This window comes from Piliocolobus tephrosceles, chromosome 16 (genome assembly GCF_002776525.5).
Source record: "Piliocolobus tephrosceles isolate RC106 chromosome 16, ASM277652v3, whole genome shotgun sequence".
NCBI classification, from domain to species: Eukaryota; Metazoa; Chordata; class Mammalia; order Primates; family Cercopithecidae; genus Piliocolobus; species Piliocolobus tephrosceles.
In genome coordinates this window covers 72,670,065-72,688,182 of record NC_045449.1, presented here as the reverse complement: position 1 = coordinate 72,688,182, position 18,118 = coordinate 72,670,065, and the positions used below count along the sequence as shown (strand labels likewise).

The 18,118-nt window shown below is 52.5% G+C and overlaps 2 protein-coding genes across 2 annotated transcripts in view; both read left to right on the top strand.

The window, feature by feature from the left end:
* The window catches only part of CEP295NL (CEP295 N-terminal like), a 44,191-nt gene that overhangs the window by 10,757 nt on the left and 15,316 nt on the right, over nt 1–18,118 (top strand).
* TIMP2 (TIMP metallopeptidase inhibitor 2) overlaps nt 7–18,118 on the top strand; it is a 71,306-nt gene continuing 53,194 nt past the window's right edge. Inside the window, exon 1 of the mRNA XM_031934304.1 lies at nt 7–128. The gene's annotated coding sequence lies outside the window, so the exon portion shown is untranslated. The remainder of the gene's footprint in view (nt 129–18,118) is intronic.

The window sequence follows — 18,118 nt, the reverse complement described above, 5'->3', positions numbered from 1 at the left end:
GGGCGCCGCGGCCCGCACCCTGCGGCTGGCGCTCGGCCTCCTGCTGCTGGCGACGCTGCTTCGCCCGGCCGACGCCTGCAGCTGCTCCCCGGTGCACCCGCAACAGGCGTTTTGCAATGCAGATGTAGGTAAGGAGCGGCGACCCCCGCCCCCGCGCGGGGCCCCACCTCCCCCACGACCCCCGTGGGTTCGCGGACGCCCCGCCCGCCCGCCGCTGGCCGAGGGACCACAGCGCCCGCCTCCTGGTCCCTCGGCGTCTTCTCGAATCTTGCAAGTGGACGCCCAGAGCCGACTTTCTTTCCCCCCTCCCTCCTCTCCCTTTCTTTCCCTCTCTTTGCCGAGATGCGTCTCAACCTCAAAATTCCACCGAAATTCCGCCGCAGCTCCAGCCCCAGGAAAGGGAGCCAGTTTGGCTTTTGGCAGGCGGCGCACCCTGGGATGCCAGCCCTGGGGGCAGGGAGCGTGGGGGACACGGCGTGGGGGCGGGGGGCTGGAGGACTGGGGACCCCAGGAAGAAACTTTCGCAGATAAGGTGGGAGTTGGGCTTCTTTGGGCTTGGGGCTGGGTGGGGAAGGGCTTCTCTACCGGGGCTTCTCCCACCAGCCCCATTTGGGGGCTTCCCGATCAAGCCAGGATGAGATGGAAGCCCGCCCTACCCGAGGCAGGTTCCACAGGCCCCGACGGGCAAGTGAGAAACGCCGGTGGCGTCCCCTGGCCTGGCTCCTTTTTCGTGCCCTGCCCAGGAGGCCCTGCAAACTGGCTGGGCAGGGACCGGGACCCCCGAATGTTCCGCTTTTTCTGGACGTCCACAAAAACTGGAGACTTTGGTGACTGGACCCAGCACGTGGGACTGTGTGGCTGAGATTCCCCAGCAAATACCCATGACCTCAGGACTCCTAGCCCCCAAAAGACAGGCGCCATGGGGGGAGGGAGGAGGGGCCCAGTTATTTGTTCTGATCCATGGAGGACTAGCAGAAATGGGAGGAAGCCGCTGGCCCGAAGTTTCCACCCTGGTCCTACACCTCAAGCCTCTGCAGCACTGGTGCTGGTCAGCATGGTTTTCCTGGGGCAAGTCTGGCTACACAGCAAGTGGTCTCAGAGCCCCTGCCCTCCTTCCTCCTTATGTCTGAGTCTCAGTCGAGTGGCCTGTCCAGGGCAGATGGAGCAAGGCGGGGGGGCCCCCTCACCTGCCCAGACTGGAGGTAGGAGTTTCTGTTTCTCCTGCTGTGAACCACACCCTTCCCATACCCACCCACGGCTTCTTGCCCCACCCCGGTTAGCCCTGGGAGCTGCCTGCCCAGCTGGGGAAGTTTTCAGTTGCCCCCATCTGTTGGGATCACAGGTCTCAGGTGGCTCAGGCCATGTGAGTGGAAGGCGTGGCGTGTGCCTATGTCACAGTTTCCACTAAACCCAGTTTGGGGGAAACGAGGTCTTTTCTCCAGTTTAGCCTTGGTGCTCAGCAAGATTTGGGGGTGAAGGAGAGGCTCCTTTGATGAGGGAGCCATAATGGGCCTTTCTCTGGGGGTCCATGGGGAGTGCAGGCCTGTCCAGGCTCCTTGGCTGACCAGCATGTGGTGGGGCAGGATGTAGCCAAGGCTCAGAAGGAGGCTGCAGCAAGAAGGACTTGGGAGGTGGATTCGTAGGAGTTGGGCCTTGGGACCCTCCTCCCTGCTCCCCCCCGCCCCCACACACACACACTCCTCAGCTGTGTGGGAGAATGTCCAGGCAGCCACTCTGTCCTTGCTTGGCATAAGTTAAGGCGGCCACTAAGCTGGGAGCTGTTTCTGCGTGGGGTGTGGATCCAGGGTGGCAGAGGGCGGAGGGCTGCAATGCGTGCCTCCTGCCTCCTTCATGTTTGGCACAGCACTCTCCTTTTCCTGGGTTGCCTGGCATTTGTGTCTAAATCTTTGCATCAACATCATCCTTTAGCTAAAACTTTTCACCCCATCCCAGCTCAGAGGCCCAGTCAGATGCCAGAGGTGCACTGCAGAGCTCAGGGCATTCGCTTCCTGTGGCTGCTGTGACAGACGACCACAAACCCGGAGTCTTAAAAGAACAGGAATGGATTCTCTGTAGCTCAGGGGGCTAGAAGTCCAAAAAGGCGTCCGCAGAGCTGGTTCCTTCCAAGGCTGAGAGGGAGAATCTCTTTCAGGCCTCTCTCCTTGATGTTCCTTGGTTTGTAGACACATCACTTCCATTTCGGCCTCTGTCTTCACATGGGCTTCTCTCTTGGGTGTCTCTGTGTCCAAATTTCCCTGTTCCTTTTTTCTTTCTTTCTTTCTTTCTTTTTTTTTTGAGACAGCCAGGCTGGAGTGCAGTAGCAAGATCTCGGCTCACGGCAGCCTCCGCCTCCTGGGTTCAGGCAATTCTCCTGCCTCAGCCTCCCAAGTAGCTGGGATTACAGGCACCTGCCACCACACCCCGCTAATTTTTTGTAAATTTAGTAGAGACAGGGATTCGCCATGTTGGCCAGGCTGGTCTCAAACTCCTGGCCTCAGGTGATCCACCTGCCTCAGCCTCCCAAAGTGCTGAGATTACAGGTGTGAGCCGCCTCACCCGGCCAAATTTCCCTCTTCTTATAAGGACAGCAGCCATTGGATTTAGGGCCCACCCTAATCCAGTATGACTTCATCTTGATATATCAACAAATACCCTATTTCCAAATAAGGTCATATTCATAGGATCTGAGTAGATGTGCATTTGAGGGGGACACAATTCGACCCAGTACATCCAGGCTGCCGTCTCTTATTCCCAGTCACCCTTTCCGTGCTCAACCAACTTGGGATAAACAACCCAGAACATCCCAGGGTAGGGCCCCGGAACAAATCCCATAGGGACGACAGTGGTCTGTCTGTTCTCCAGTGTTCGATTCTCCTTAAAGCGATGCAGGTTTGTGGCTTTCTCAGCGATGGTTCCCCATTCTGGCTTAGAGCAGAATTGCCTGGAAGATTCTTAAAGATTACTCAGGTCTGGGTCCCCTTGCAGATACAGAGGGTCTGGCTCAGACTTCGGCTTTTGCAGTTTTAAAAGGCCCACAGGTGATTTTAACCAGGGCTGTGACTCAGGGGTCTCAGAAAGGGGGCACAGTGGGGGTTAATAAAGGCAGGCTTGTTATGTGGCGAGCTGGCTACTTTTACTCTTGGCTGCATGCAGGCTTGTTAAATGGCTTGGTGTCTACAAGAGGCAACTGGCTTAAGAAACAGTCAGATTTCTGTCTGCCCGGCTAAGGATTTCTGGGAGGTATCTCCCTAGCAGCTCTTGCAGCTGGTAGGACTGGAACTGTGGTCGGCAAAGATAATTCATTATGAGGTGGTGATGTTTAGGATAAGGGATGGTAAGAGATGACCTGGTTTCTTCCTAGAAGGCCCCAGGTCCTCATCCTTTCCAGCAAGACCAGCACAAATGGGAAGCATTTTGTGTCTCAGTTACAGCACTATTCAAACGCGCTGCTGGCCCAACTCCCTCTCACCCAGTGAAATCCTTCACATCTACTGCCAGCCTGCACAGCTACAGGGATCTGGCTGGAAATTAGCTTTGGGCTCACCATTCAGGCAGTACCATGCCTGGAGCCACTTAGCCAGCTGAGCTACTTGGCAGACTCTCGGCTGCTTGGGCTGGTTTCTGGACTCAAGGGTAAAGCCAGGAGCTCTCTGGATGCAGAGAATGAAACCTCTTCTCTGGCTTGGATGGCGATACATAAAGCCACATTATCCTAGAAGACCTCTGTGATGACATCTGCCCCACATGTTCCCATCTCCAGAAACTGCCCTCTGCAAACCCCCCCAAGAGCTCCAGCTCCAGCTAGAGAGGGGTCCACAGCCAAGAGGGGAACACCTGCTGTTTCCTGGGGTGAACAGCCAAGGGAGACATGGTTCCTGTGGGACACAGAGACAGGGAGCAGACAGAGTGTGGGGGCCACCCCAGAAAACAGGCAGCACGCAGTCAAAAATGGCTCTGTCTTCAGGACACGTGCTCAGGAAAAGCAACACAGCATCAGATTCACGTGAGCTGGGTCAGGCCTTCCATGTAAGGGGGCAGGGGTGGCGCTTTTTAAAGAAACTGTCGGCGACTTGTTGTGCAAAGTATGTGATTGATCTGTATTGTTAGTTTTGTTCATCTTGATTTTTGTATCGGGCTTGACTGTGTTTCAACAAGCAATTATGGAGTGGCTGCCTCTGCCCCAGGGAATGTAAGGGAGAAGCAAGACATTACCGCTGTCGTAGGGGAGGCAGGGGTGGAACTGTACATCTGGGCACCAGGCAGTGTGGAAGGGGGTTCCCGCTGCAGGGCGTGGTGAGCAGGCCTCCCCTCCTCAACTGCCAGGCTGTGGTATAAAGTCAGTCCACTCAGTGTGGTTTGGGTAAATAATTAACAACAGATCAACTTTCGAAATAACCAAAATTCAGAAGTAATCATGTAACAACGTGAAATGCATTCGCAAGAGGTGAGGATAGAAGGCCCCATGGTAGGTTGAGGAGGGAGCTGCGGGGAGAACTGGGGCTCTTTGGCTTGGTTTTGAACAGTGTCCTTGGAGGGACAGGGTCTGCCAGGGGAGTCACTGGCCCCTGAATTGCTGGCAGCTCCCAAGGCAGGGAGACTGGAAGAGCAGGGAGAGCTGTGCGTGGCCTGGAGGTATGGCAGGTGCTCGAAGGAGCTCTCCCAACAACACACATTTCTCCCTATATGCGATCTGAGGACAGTGCCAGCCTGGGAGTGTCTCGGGCCTCCGCCATTTGCACCCTTCTGGTGGTGTGGAGCCACTTCCGCAGTCCCAGCCTGTGGTTTGTGAGCTGCAGGTGGGCTTGGGTACCTGCCTCCCTCCTCCCTGCTGTCCCAGCCAGGTTGCTAGGTAGATGCCACTGGTGTGGGCTGAGAGGTTCAGACCCTGTGGTGACATCTGAGCACATGGAGAACAGGGCATAGATGACTCCTGGGAGACCGAGAGGCCCAGGCAGCTGCCTTAGTCCTGACGCAGAACCACTGACTCAATGAAGTGGGGGTCGCATGTAGGGTTGAATCTCGTGTGTTCCGAAACAACCAAGAGGTCTGCCTAAGGCTTCTCAGGCAGCTGCGAGGACAGATGCAACAGTAGGGAGGAGGAGATAAGAAGGAAGCCAAGACAGGCAGACGTGGCAGTGGCTGGGGCAGGAGAGGAGCATGCCCTGGATGCTCCCTCTGTCCCCCGGTGCATGCACAGGCTCACAAACCAGGGACTGAGGGCAAGTGGTTGCATGGCTAGGATGGTCTTTTACTTTTTCTTGAGACGGAGTCTCGCTCTGTCACGCAGGCTGGAGTCCTGTGATACAATCACAGATCACTGCAGCCTCAACTTCCTGGGCCCAAGCGATCCCGCCACCTCAGTCTCCCAAGCAGCCACCACGCCCAGCTAATTTTTTGAATTTTTTGTAGAGATGGGGTTTCGCCATGTTGCCCAGGCTGGTCTCGAACTCCTGAGCTAAAGTGATCTGCCCATCTTGGCCTCCCAAAGTGCTGGGATTACAGGCGTGAGCCACGGTGCCCGGCCTATGTATAATTTTTTAACGAATATCTGATACTGTGAGTGCTTGGCCAAGGTTTTGTTTTTGTTGCCCATGGGTCTGAACAGAAAGTGTGGAGACTCTGACCACCTCAGTGTCGGGGGGCGGGGTAAGCAGGCAGATGAGCTGCCCTGAGATTGCTGGGAGGAGGGAAGGGGGGCAGACCCAGACTTCCCAATGGGGAGATGGTCAGGAGCATGGATGTCTCAGAGTGGCAGGCAGGATGAAGCTGGTGTCCTGCGGACCTCCCAGGGCCCACCTGCCTGGACCCTGCAACCTGAGTGGGCTGGAGTCCCCAGGGCTGTGCCCTGACGCCCTGGTGCCCTTGTGCATTTGTTGGGGCGTGGCTGTCCAGAAGCAGAGGGAAGGGCACAGAGACCCAGCCCCGATGACCCCCACCTTACAACTGAGGGCTGAGCTACTCCCCCGTCAGCCAGGTCACACTGGAGCCCAGGGAAAGCTTCCGGAGCCCCAGCAAGTCAGGTTGAGAGTGTGTTTGCTCTAAGAAGCAAGTTGAGGAACAGTCTTTATAAAAGAGGGGTCTTAACTCAGAGCGTACGAACACCCAGCCAGAGATAGGCCTGGTGGGCTGAGGGGTGGTCACAAGCCCGGAAACTGTAAGTGAAGTTGTGTGTGTGTGCGCGCACACGTGTACATGTTTTTTTTGTGGACAGTGGCAGCCGCCAACTTCTCAAAGGGGCATGTGGCCCTCCAAAGGTTAAGTCGCTGCCATTTAAAAGGGTCTTCTTATAGGTTTCAAGTCTTCTGTTTGCTATGAGTATCTGCCTGGTCTCAGAGCTGAGCAGTGGTAACGATCTTGCCTTTCTCTCCTCTCGCACCCTCATTCTGCACTTGGCCGCCCTGGGCAGCCAGGGTCTGCTCAGACATTACCACCATGGGGTTGGGGTGGGGGTGGGGGCGAGGCAGATCTGTAACCAGCTCTGGGGAAAAGATGCCAACAGTGTCCTTTGGCCTCCTAGCTGGTCTCAGGGATGGCTCCAAAGACCTGGGAGGTTCTGTGGTTGTCTTCCATGGGGAAGGCATCCTTGGTAGACGGCAGGTGCTTTTTCGTCTGAAACTCTGATCAGAGCTGGACCACACATGGCCTAAAGGAACTCCAGACCTCAACAGTTAGGAAGAGCCTGGTGTCTATGTCTTAAATACCTGCTTCTTATGGAATTTATTTGCTTAAGGGTTTTTATATTTTGTTTTACAGTAGAATTTGGGTGCCCACCACACACAAAAATACTATGGCAAGTGTTTCAAGGAATTTAGTTTTTTTGAGATGGAGGGTCGCTCTGTCGCCCAGGCTGGAGTGCAATGGTGTGATCTTGGCTCACTGCAACCTCCGCCTGCTGGGTTCAAGCAATTCTCCTGCCTCAGCCTCCCCAGTAGCTGGGATTATAGGTGTGCACTGCCATGCCATGCCCGGCTAATTTTTGTATTTTTATTTTTATTTATTTATTTTTTTTCTGAGACGGAGTCTCGCTCTGTCGCCCAGGCTGGAGTGCAGTGGCCGGATCTCAGCTCACTGCAAGCTCCGCCTCCCAGGTTCACGCCATTCTCCTGCCTCAGCCTCCCGAGTAGCTGGGACTACAGGCGCCTGCCACCTCGCCCGGCTAGTTATTTGTATTTTTTAGTAGAGACGGGGTTTCACTGTGTTAGCCAGGATGGTCTCGATCTCCTGACCTCGTGATCCGCCCGTCTCGGCCTCCCAAAGTGCTGGGATTACAGGCTTGAGCCACTGCACCCGGCCTAATTTTTGTATTTTTAGTAGAGATGGGGTTTCAGCCTGTTGGCCAGGCTGGTCTGGAACACCAAAGCCGTGGTGCCTGTCTTCAGGGAAGTGAGCGCAGGAATGCGAAGATCATCCTGCAGGCTGCACCTCTTGCTAGAGACTCTTATCCTGGTTAAGATAGCAGTGAGATTGTGGGCCCTGAGGGGTGGATCTTATCAGAGCTAAGATAAGCCCCGAGGAAAGGTCCTGGGGGGGTGGGGGGAGCCCAGGGTGGCTGTGGTAGAGAGTGCATCACAGACGGACAGAGTGATTAGAACAAAGTGTGGCCGGGCTTGAGCCTAGGGCGGAGCAGCAAAGCCTGGAGGCTGGGCAGTGGGACCCGGGAGTGGGACCCCGGGGAAGGCTTTGTGGCCCCTGCGCTGGGGGAGAGGGGTGGACAGGAGGGGATGACACTGGGGAGGAAGGTGGTGTTGAAAGGCTCACAGTCACCAGGGGGGCAGAGTTCGCACCTGCACTGGGGAAGACCCAAGAGATGGAAGGCAGACCCTGAGCAGGGCCATGGGTCGCGGGCGGACACAGAGGGAGATGCCTCTGGTACTTGACCCAGTGCCCGGGAGCCAGCTGCCCTCTAACCTGGTCAGGGGCTCAGGCGAGTGCAGGTCTCTGTTGAGTTCTGCTGGAATCTGGTGACCAGAAAGTCTGGGCGAGAGGGAATTGAGCTAGAACTTCAGCAGACAGTAGAAATTGTGTAACGGGGCCTTGGAGGGAACAGGAAACGGGGCATTGAGGGGGAAGGGAGCCAGCAGTAGCGACGGGAACTGACATTCATAGCAAACCGGGTGAGCAGCGGTCAAACGCTGGCCCCAGACTGAGTCCAGCAGAGCGATCTGGGACAGGTGGCCTCTCTCTGCCTCTGCTTCCACACCACCAAAAAGGAGAGGCGAATTTCCTGCCTCCCAGGAAGCTCTTGGAGCTAGTGGAGGACACCAGCTCTTTCTGCATCAAACCCTGGCTCTCCCTGTCTTTGTGTTCTTGTTCCTCCCCACCCGGCCCTGAGGGAGGCCTGGGAGCAGCCAGGTAGATGAATCATGACACAGTGATAATGACTGTGGCAACAGTAACAGCTGGCAGAGGTGCCTGTGGCAACAATACCAGCTGGCAGAGGTGCCTGTGGCAACGATAACAGCTGGCAGAGGTGCCGAGGGCTTGGAGGTATGTTCTTGCCCTTCACTAGTGTTAGCCCATTTCCTTCCCTATCCTCATCCCCATTGTACAGACGATCCAGCCGAGGCACAGGCCCACTAAGGAACCTGCTCAGGGTCAGCTGGCTAGGAAATAGAGTAAAAGAAGAGATGGCTTTTAGGCCGGGCACGGTGGAATCACGCCTGGAATCTCAGCACTTGGGGAGGCCGAGGCGTGTGGATCGCATGAGGTCGGGAGTTCAAGACCAGCCTTTCCAACATGGTGAAACTCCATCTCTACTAAAAATTTTAAAAATAGCTGGGTGTGGTGGTGCACGCCTATAATCCCAGCTACTCAGGAGGCTGAGGCATAAGAATCGCTTGAACCTGGGAAGCAGAGGTTGCAGTGAGCTGACATCGCACCACTGCACTCCTGCCTGGGTGACAGAGTGAGACTGTCTCAAAAAAACAGAGAGACGGCTTTTAAAAGGAGGTGCGTCAACAGAATGGTGCTGATTCACACTGACGTTGGCTTGGGGAAGGATGGTCTAGGCTGTGGAGCTGGGCTGGAGCTCTACGGGTGATGGATGGAGCCACTGAGGAGGGAGAGGAGCTCCTGAGGCTGGCCTTGTTCATGAGGGTTGCCTGTCTGCTAGAGATAAGCTAAGTCAATTAAGCTTTCTCCCTACTGCAACAGAGTGAGCAGACATTTCACATGATACTACAGATTTGTGTTTATGACCTAGAAAAATATTCAGAGCGTAGTACTTTCAGAAGCCCAGACTGGGCCGGGCGCAGTGGCTCACGCCTGTAATCCCAGCACTTTGGGAGGCCGAGGCAGGCAGATCACGAGGTCAGAAGTTCGAGACTAGCCTGGCCAATATGGTGAAACCCTGTCTCTATTAAAAATCCAAAAATTAGCCGAGTGTGGTGGTGCACACCTGTAATCCCAGCTACTCAGGAGGCTGAGGCAGGAGAATCGCTTGAACCCGGGAGGTGGAGGTTGCAGTGAGCTGAGATCATGCCACTGCATTCCAGCCTGGGTGACAGAGCAACACTCCGTCTCAAAAAAAAAAGAAAAAAAAAAAGGCCCAGACTGGCCAGATGCGGTGGTTCACGCCTGTAATCCCAGCACCTTGGGAGGCTGAGGTGGGAGGATCACTTGAGCCCAGGAGTTCCAGATCAGCCTAGGCAACGTAGCAAGACCTCATCTCTATATAAAATAAATTAAAATTTTACAAATTAGCCAGGGGTGGTGGCACGTGCCTATAGTCCTAGCTACTTGGGAGGCTGAAGTGAGAGGATCACTTGAGTCCAGGAGTTTGAGGCTGCAGTGAGCTATGATTGTACCAGCCTGGGGGACAGAGCAAGACTCTGTCTATAAAGGAAAAAAAAAAAAAAAAAAAAAAAAACAGCTTGGCTGGGTGTGGTAACTCATCCCTGTAATCCCAGCACTTTGGGAGGCCGAGGTGGGCGGATCACCTGAGGTCAGGAGTTCGAGAGCAGCCTGGCCAACATCATGAAACCCCATTTCTACTAAAAATACAAAAATTAGCTGGGTGCGGTGGCGGGTGCCTGTAATCCCAGCTCTTCAGGAGACTGAGGCAAGAAAATCACTTGAACCCGGGAGGCGGAGGTTGCAGTGAGCCGAGATCGGGCCACTGTACTCCAGCCTGAGAGACAGAGCGAGACTCCATCTCAAAAAAACAAAAAAACAAAAAAAAACAGCATAGCCAAAGTTTCGAAGGCAGATGAATGCCAATAATCTTCTCAAGAAGCAGTAAAACATTGGGGTATAATCTGTGCCTCTCAGGACTCAAGGGGAAGGCAGGTAGGCCCCAGGGCGAGTAGCAGCTGCCCGCTGTCCCAGGTCAGCCCTTGCACCTTCTCAGAGGAATTCGTCCCTTCCGCCTCTCTCCATCCTGAAGAAAACTTCTCTGTCTCTCCATTCGCGTCCCAAATGCCTTCTAACTTTAAAATAATCACACAACTATACATGTTAATCATAGAAAAGACACTTAAGCAAAAAGAAAGAAAAATCGCCCCTGACTGCATCCGTTGCCTAGAATTCCCCCCGCCCCCGGCCCTGACACAGAGTTTCGCTCTTTTGCCCAGGCTGGAGTGTGCAGGGGTGCAGTCTTGGCTCACTGCAACCTCCGCCTCCTGGGTTTAAGCAATTCTCCTGCCTTAGCCTCCAGAGTAGCTGGGATTACAGGCTTCTGCTACAGTGCCTGGCCTGTTGTAAATAAAGTTTTATTGGAACATAGCCACGCCCTCTGGTAAGGCCAAACCCACTTGGCTTTTGTGCTATAGCAGCAGAGTTGAATGGCGGTGATCAAGGACTGTATGGACCTCAAAGTCCAAATTACTTACCAGCTGGCTCTTCATAGAAACCTTTTCTGATCCCCAGCCTAAGTCATCGTGGGCTGATGGCACAGGTCCGGGCTTCCCAGTCCTTGTGTGGCTGGCTCCTCTCTCCCCCGATTGCCTGCTCCCTGCTTTCCAGAAGCAAGCAGGTGGCCTGGGAAGAAGTGGAACCTGCAGGGTGTCCTTCTCCAAGCTGACACTGAAGATGCGATGACTTCACCTGCCTCTTCTGTGCTCTTGAGCGCATGGGTGGGCTAGAGCGGGGAAGACGGACTTTCAGGCTGAAGCCTGGCTTTCTGTGGTGGGCTGTTCTGTGGGTACCGAGACTCCCAGATTCGGGGACAGAATCTGGCTTGGGTTGAGAGTTTATTTGGCCCTTTCTGATCTGTAATCGGGAGAGATTGGTTGGGCTTTCCTGGCACAGATGTGGTAAAACAGACTGGCAGGGGGGCAGGCTTCGCCAAGGCCCATCGTGGTAGCGGAGGCCTTGGTCAGAGCACCTGCCAACAGCTGCTGCTTAACCAAGGACCAAATGAGGAAGTGGACGTTTCAGAGAAAAGAGACGACACGAAAAGTACTGGAGAAAAGAGCCTGGACTTTGGAGTCAGCTGGGGCTGGTTCTGAATCCCGATTGTGTGCCTCTCTGAGCCTCGGTTTCCTCTTCTGTAAAAGCAGGATCCGACCCTTCAGTGTGGTGCCATGGGAGATTTTTTTCTTTGAGACAGAGTCTCACTCTGTCACCCAGGCTGGAGTGCAGTGTCGCAGTCTCGGTTCACTGCATCCTCTGTCTCCTGGCTTCAAGCAATTCTCCTGCCTCAGCCTCCCCAGTAGCTGAGATTACAGGCATGTGCCACCATGCCCAGCTAAATTTTTTTTTTTTTTTTTTTTTTGTATTTTTAGTAGAGATAGAGTTTCACCATGTTGGCCTGGCTGGTCTTGAACTCCTGACTTCAAATGATCTGCCTGCCTCGGCCTCCCAAAGTATTGGGATTATAGGTGTGAGCCACCATGCCTAGCCAATATTAAATTTTCGATGAGTGAGTCAAGTGGAGGCCGAGCATGGTGGCTCACACCTGTAATCTCAGCACTTTTGGAGGCCGTGGTGGCGGATCACTTGAGGTCAGGAGTTTGAAACAAGCCTGGCCAACATGGCGAAACCCCATCTCTACTAAAAATATTTTTTAAATTAGCTGGGTGTGGTGGTGGGCGCGTGTAATCCCAGCTACTCGGGAGGCTGAGGCAGGAGAATCACTTGAGCCCAGGTGGAGGTTGCAGTGAGCTGAGATCGCACCACTGCACTCCAGCCTGGGCAACAGAGTGAGACTCTGTCTCAAAAACAAACAAACAACAAAACAAAACAAAAGCCCTGGAGGGGCTTGATAGTTAGTTTGTCCCAACCCCTTGTAGAATGTTGAGATCCTGGACAATGCTTCTGAGAAACCTGCAGTCTCCGTCCAAGAGCCCTTAAGGAAGAAAGGCAGGAGCGTGGGGAGGAAGATCGGCTTCTCCTTTCCATTCCACACGGCTGGCTCGCGAGGTTCTGTTTCTCCTGTGACAGCCTGGTTTCTCCCTGCTCCCCAGCTCGCCTCTGCCGCCCTTCTTCCCTCAATACAGATCAAGAGTTCAAGGGACGGGGACAGATGGTCAGAAAGGCCCAGCTCAGGCAAGGAAGGGGAGAAAAGGGAACTCGTATACGCTGTGGGTGGGAATGTAAAGTAGTACAGTCACTATGGTGGAGGTTCCTCAAAAAACTGCAAATAGAACCGCCATATGATCCAGCAGTCCCACGACTGGGCATTTATCCAAAGGAAAGGGAATCAGTGCATCAGAGAGACACCTGCACCCCCATGGTCCTGGCAGCACTGTTCACAATAGCCAAGATATGGAATCAACCTCGGTGTCCAACAACAGATGAATGGCTAAAGAATGAAATAGTATTTCATTGTGGATGTTGGTACATCTACACAATGAAATACTACTCAGCCATAAAACAGAATGAAAATCCTGTCATTTGCAGCAACATGAATGGAACTGGAAGACGTTAAGTGAAATAAGCCAGGAACAGAAAGTTAAACATGGCATGTTCTCACTCATATGCAAAAGCTAAAAAAAAGAAAAGTTGATCTCATCGAAGTCAAAAGTAGAACAGAGAATACTAGAGTCTGGAAAGGATTGGGGAAGGAGAGAGGGAGAGATTTGTTAAAGGATACAAAATTACAGCTAGATAGGAGGAATGAGTTACAGTGTTCCATGTCACTGTTGGATTAATGTAATTAACAATAGGCCAGGCGGTGGCTCACGCCTTTAATCCCAACACTTTAGGAGGCCAAGGTGGGTAGATCACCTGAGGCCAGGAGTTCGAGACCAGCCTGGCCAAAATGGTGAAACCCCATCCCTACTAAAAATATAAAAATTAGCCAGGCATGGTGGTGCGCACCTGTGATCCCAGCTACACGGGAGGCTGAGGCAGGAGAATCGCTTGAACCCGGGAGGTGGAGGTTGCAGTGAGCCGAGATCACGCCACCGTACTCTACCCTGGGCCACAGAGCAAGACTCTGTGTCTCAAAGGAAAAAAAAAAAAAAGAAGTAAAAGAAATTAACAATAGTATATTGTATAGTTTCAAATAGCTCGAGGGCAGTGAATGTTCCTACCATAAAGAAAGAAATGCTCGAGATGATGGCTGTGTTAATTACCCTGATCTGATCACTATACATTGTATGTATCTAAACATCACTATAGGCCGGGCACGGTGGCTCAAGCCTGTAATCCCAGCACTTTGGGAGGCCGAGACGGGCGGATCACGAGGTCAGGAGATCGAGACCATCCTGGCTAACACGGTGAAACCCCGTCTCTACTAAAAAATACAAAAAACTAGCCGGGCGTGGTGGCGGGCGCCTGTAGTCCCAGCTACTCGGGAGGCTGAGGCAGGAGAATGGCGTGAACCTGGGAGGCGGAGCTTGCAGTGAGTTGAGATCCGGCCACTGCACTCCAGCCTGGGCGACAGAGCCAGACTCCGTCTCAAAAAATAAAAAATAAAAAAAAAAATAAACATCACTATATACACCATAAATATTACAATTATTATGTGTCCATTAAAAAGAAAGGCCCAGTCCAGCTCCCATAAGGACGGCAGGTGTGTTCCTTAAAGCATCACACTGGGTCCCCATACTAGACGGACACTCTACCTCCAGGTGTGTGACTCTGCCTTTTCTGTGCCTAGCGCCCTGTCTGTTCCAGCTAATTGAGAATCCACACTGCCTGGGTCACAGTGCCCGGCCTGGGTCCCGTAATGTTGGGGGTAGTGGGTGGGAACAAGGGAGAAAGCCAGGAGTACCAGCAAGGCCGGGTACTTGGAGTGTCGGTAGCATGACGCTGCCTGTCTAGAGCATGTACAGAAACCCCATGAGACCTGAGCCTTACAGTGACCCTAGGTACAGAGGACATTGGTCACCACTGGGTCTCTAACACTACGAAGGTGACATAATCCGTTTGCCCACAGTCACACAGCAGCTGGGGATCCAGCTACACCATGGCCAGGCCTCTGGTACCGTGTCAGATGGGGTACAGGGTGCTTCAGTGACACATCACCTTATGTGACATTAGGGAGAAAGGACTGGGTAGGGGGGTCATTCATGGGCTTCAGGTCTGGGGGGGGATTATTATGCTCAGAAGGCATGTGCTGACACTGTGACAGGAGAGCTCTGCGGGACACGTGAGCGCCTTGATTTAGCTTTGTTTTTAAGAGACGAGGGTCTTGCTCTGTCACCCAGGCTGGAGTGTAGTGGCGTGATCCTAGCTCACTGCAGCTTTAACCTCCTGGGCTCAAACAGTCCTCACACTTCAGCCTCCCGAGTAACTGGGATTGCAGGTGTATGCTACCACGCTTGGCTAATTTGTAAAATTACTTTTGTGTTTAGAAACCAGATCTTGCTATGTTGCCCAGTCTGGTCTCGAACTCCTGGGTTCAAGTGATCCTCCCGCCTCAGCCTCCCGAAGTGCTAAGATTTCAGGCATGAGCCACTGCGCCTGACCTGCCTATTCTTTTGGGGCAAAGGCTTAGACGGCCATGCACACAGATGGCTCTCCTGGGCTCCTGGTTCAGCACTTTCTCTTCTGGGGGTGCTCCTCGCATTTCATCCTCAATCCTGAGCTGTCCCCAGAAGCCAAGGACCTGCCTGTCCTGGTCCAGGCAGAAACTGAGTATACCAAGAGGAATGGGGTCAGGGTGGAGCTGGGATGAGCATCCCTGGCCCCTGACTTTCCATTGTGAGATCTTGTCCGCTTGGCCCAGTTGGCTCCAGGGCAGGGAATGAAGGAACAGTCTGTGGTGGTCTTCGCTTCTGTGCACTAGTTCTGGAAAGCAGGGGTGAGACACCCAGGCAAATGCATAAAGATATTGCTGAGGGCTTTTCAGCACAAAGGACTTCACATCTTCCTCATTTACAATGGTTCTGTGCGGGAGGTGAGGCAGGTGTTGGGATGGGGAGAAGCCGATGACTTGCCCAAGGTCACCTACAGAGTGGCAGTGCCGGGAATCCAAGGGGAATGATCCTGGCTCGAGTCTCCGGGAAGAGGATTAGATTTCACAGCTTTGGAGTTAACATCGCTCTGCTCCTTTGGGCCAAGAGGCGTGTTGTCCTTGGAAGGGCTTGGCGACAGGTATATTTTGCCTTAACTTGAGTAGTTTAGAGGCGTGGAAGGGCATTTTGGCAGCAATGATCAAGGACTTTAAGTCTTCCCTTTGATCAGGCAGCCCTATATCTCGGAGTTTTTCTGAGGGAAATAATTTAGGACACATGGAAGTATTTAGCTGCGAGGATATTCATCTCCATCTTGCTTATCTTAGGGAAATGTTAGAAATACCTATATATACAGTAGCAGGGGCTTGGTTAAATAAATCACAGCATCAGATGCTCTGTAGGCATCACATGGTATAGTATAGCTTTTTCTTTTCTTTCTTTCTTTTCCTTTTTTTTCTTTCTTTCTTTTTTTTTTTTTTTTTTTTTTTTTTGAGACAGTGTCTCGCTTTGTCATCCAGGCTAGAGTGCAGTGGTGCGATCTCCACTCACTGCAACCTCTGCTCCCTGGGCTGAAGCAATCCTCCCACCTCAGCCTCCTGAGTAGCTGGGACCACAGACACACACCGCCCGGCTAAGTTTTTGTATTTTTAGTAGAGATGGGATCTCACCATGTTGTTCAGGCTGGTCTCAAACTCCTGAGCTCAAGCGATCCTCCTACCTTGGCCTCCCAAAGTGCTGGGACTACAGACGTGAGCCACCACACCTGGCCAGAATGTTTGGACACATGAGGGGACAGTAGACTTTCTTTGGCAAGTGTGTATTTTCCAGTTGCTCTAGAATGAATGGGTGCACCTGTTTTACTGGGCTTTGCTATACTGTGCTCTGCAGATCCTGCAGTTTTCTGAATTGAGTATCATGACCGGTTCAACTCTGAGTTGAGCGAGTCCGTCGGTGCCATTTTCTTCCCACAGCATGTGTTCACTTTGTGTGTTTGTGTCACATTTTAATAACTCTTGCCCTACTTCAAGGTTTTTCATTATTATTATACCTGTTATGGTGACCTGTGATCAGTGGTCTTAGATGTTACTGTTGTCATTGTTCTAGGGCACCATGAACTGTGCCCACATGAGATGGCAAAGTTAATTGATCTGTGTTGGCTGTTTTCAGATGACTCCACCAACTGGCTGACTGGTGGCTTCTGGTCTCTCTCCCTCTGCTTAGGCCTCCCTCTTTCCCGAGATACAACAATATTGGACTTAGACCAATTAATTACCCTATAATGGGACTGGGCATGGGGACTCATGCCTGTAATTCCAGCACTTTGGGAGGCTGAGGCAGGGGGATCACCTTGAGGCCAGGAGTTTGAGACCGGCCTGGGCAACATGACAAGACCCTATCTCCTCAAAAAATTAAATAACTTAGCTGGGTATGGTGGCACATGCCTGCAGTCCTAGCTACTCAGGAAGCTGAGGCGGGAGGATCACGAGCCTGAGAGTTCCAGGCTGCAGTGAGCCAAGATCACACCATTGCATTCAGGCTTGAGAGACAGAGCAAATGTCTCTCACTTTAAATCAAAAGCTAGGAATGATTAAGCTTAGGGAGGAAGGTGTGTTGAAAGCCAAGATAGGCTGAGAGCTAGGCCTCTTGTGCCAAACAGCCAAGTTGTGAGTGTGAAGGACATTTAAAAATGCTACTCCCAGTGAACACACAAGTAATAAGAAGGTGGAACAGCCAGCCAGACACGGTGTCTCACGCCTGTAATCCCAGCACTTTGGGAGGCTGAGGCGGGAGGATCACCTGAGGTCAGGAGTTGGAGACCAGCCTGGCCAACATGGTGAAACCCCGTCTGTACTAAAAATACAAAAATTAGCCAGGCGTGATGGTGCATTCCTGTAATCCCAGCTACTCGGGAGGCTGAAGCACAAGAATTGCCTGAACCCGGGAGATGGAGGTTACAGTGAGCTGAGATCATACCACTGCATTCCAGCCTGGGCAACAGAGCGAGACTCCGTCTCAAAAAAAAAAAGAAAAAAAGAAATTGCCGCAGCCAACCCCAATCTTCAGCAACCACCACCCCGATCAGTCAGCAGCCATCAGGAGGCAAGAACCTCCACCGGCAAAAAGATTAGGACTCACCGAGGTCGAGATGATCGTTAGCATTTTCAAGCAATAAAGTATTTTTATTTCTTCAAATTTTAGGTTTTTCTTTTTTTTTGAGACAGGACCTTGCTCTGTCACTCAAGCTGGAGTGCAATTGCATGATCTTAGCTCACTGCAGCCTCGAACTTCTGGGCTTAAGCCATCCTCCGCCTCAGCCTCCTGAGTAGCTGGGAGTGCAGGTACATACCACTATGCCTGGCTATTTTTAGTTTTTGTAGAGGTAGGATCTCATTGTGTTGCCTGGCTGTTCTCAAACTCCTGGGGTCAAGCCATCCGCCTACCTTGGCTTCCTAAAGTGCTGGGATGCCAGACGTGAGCCACTGCCCCTGGCCAATGTAAATTAAGGTGTATGCGTTGTTTGATAAGACATATGTTATTGCACACTTACTGGGCTACTGTACAATGTAAACATAACGTTTATATGCACTGGGAAACCAAAAGAGTCATGTGACTCACTTTATTGCAATATTCACTTTATTGTGATTCTGCAGGAACTGAACCCACAATATATCTGAGGTCTGCCTGTACCTGTAATTTTTGAAAGTTAGCGTTTGCTAAAATATGGGTCTAATTGCAGTCAACAATCGTATGGACCCAGACTCTCAAGGCTGAGT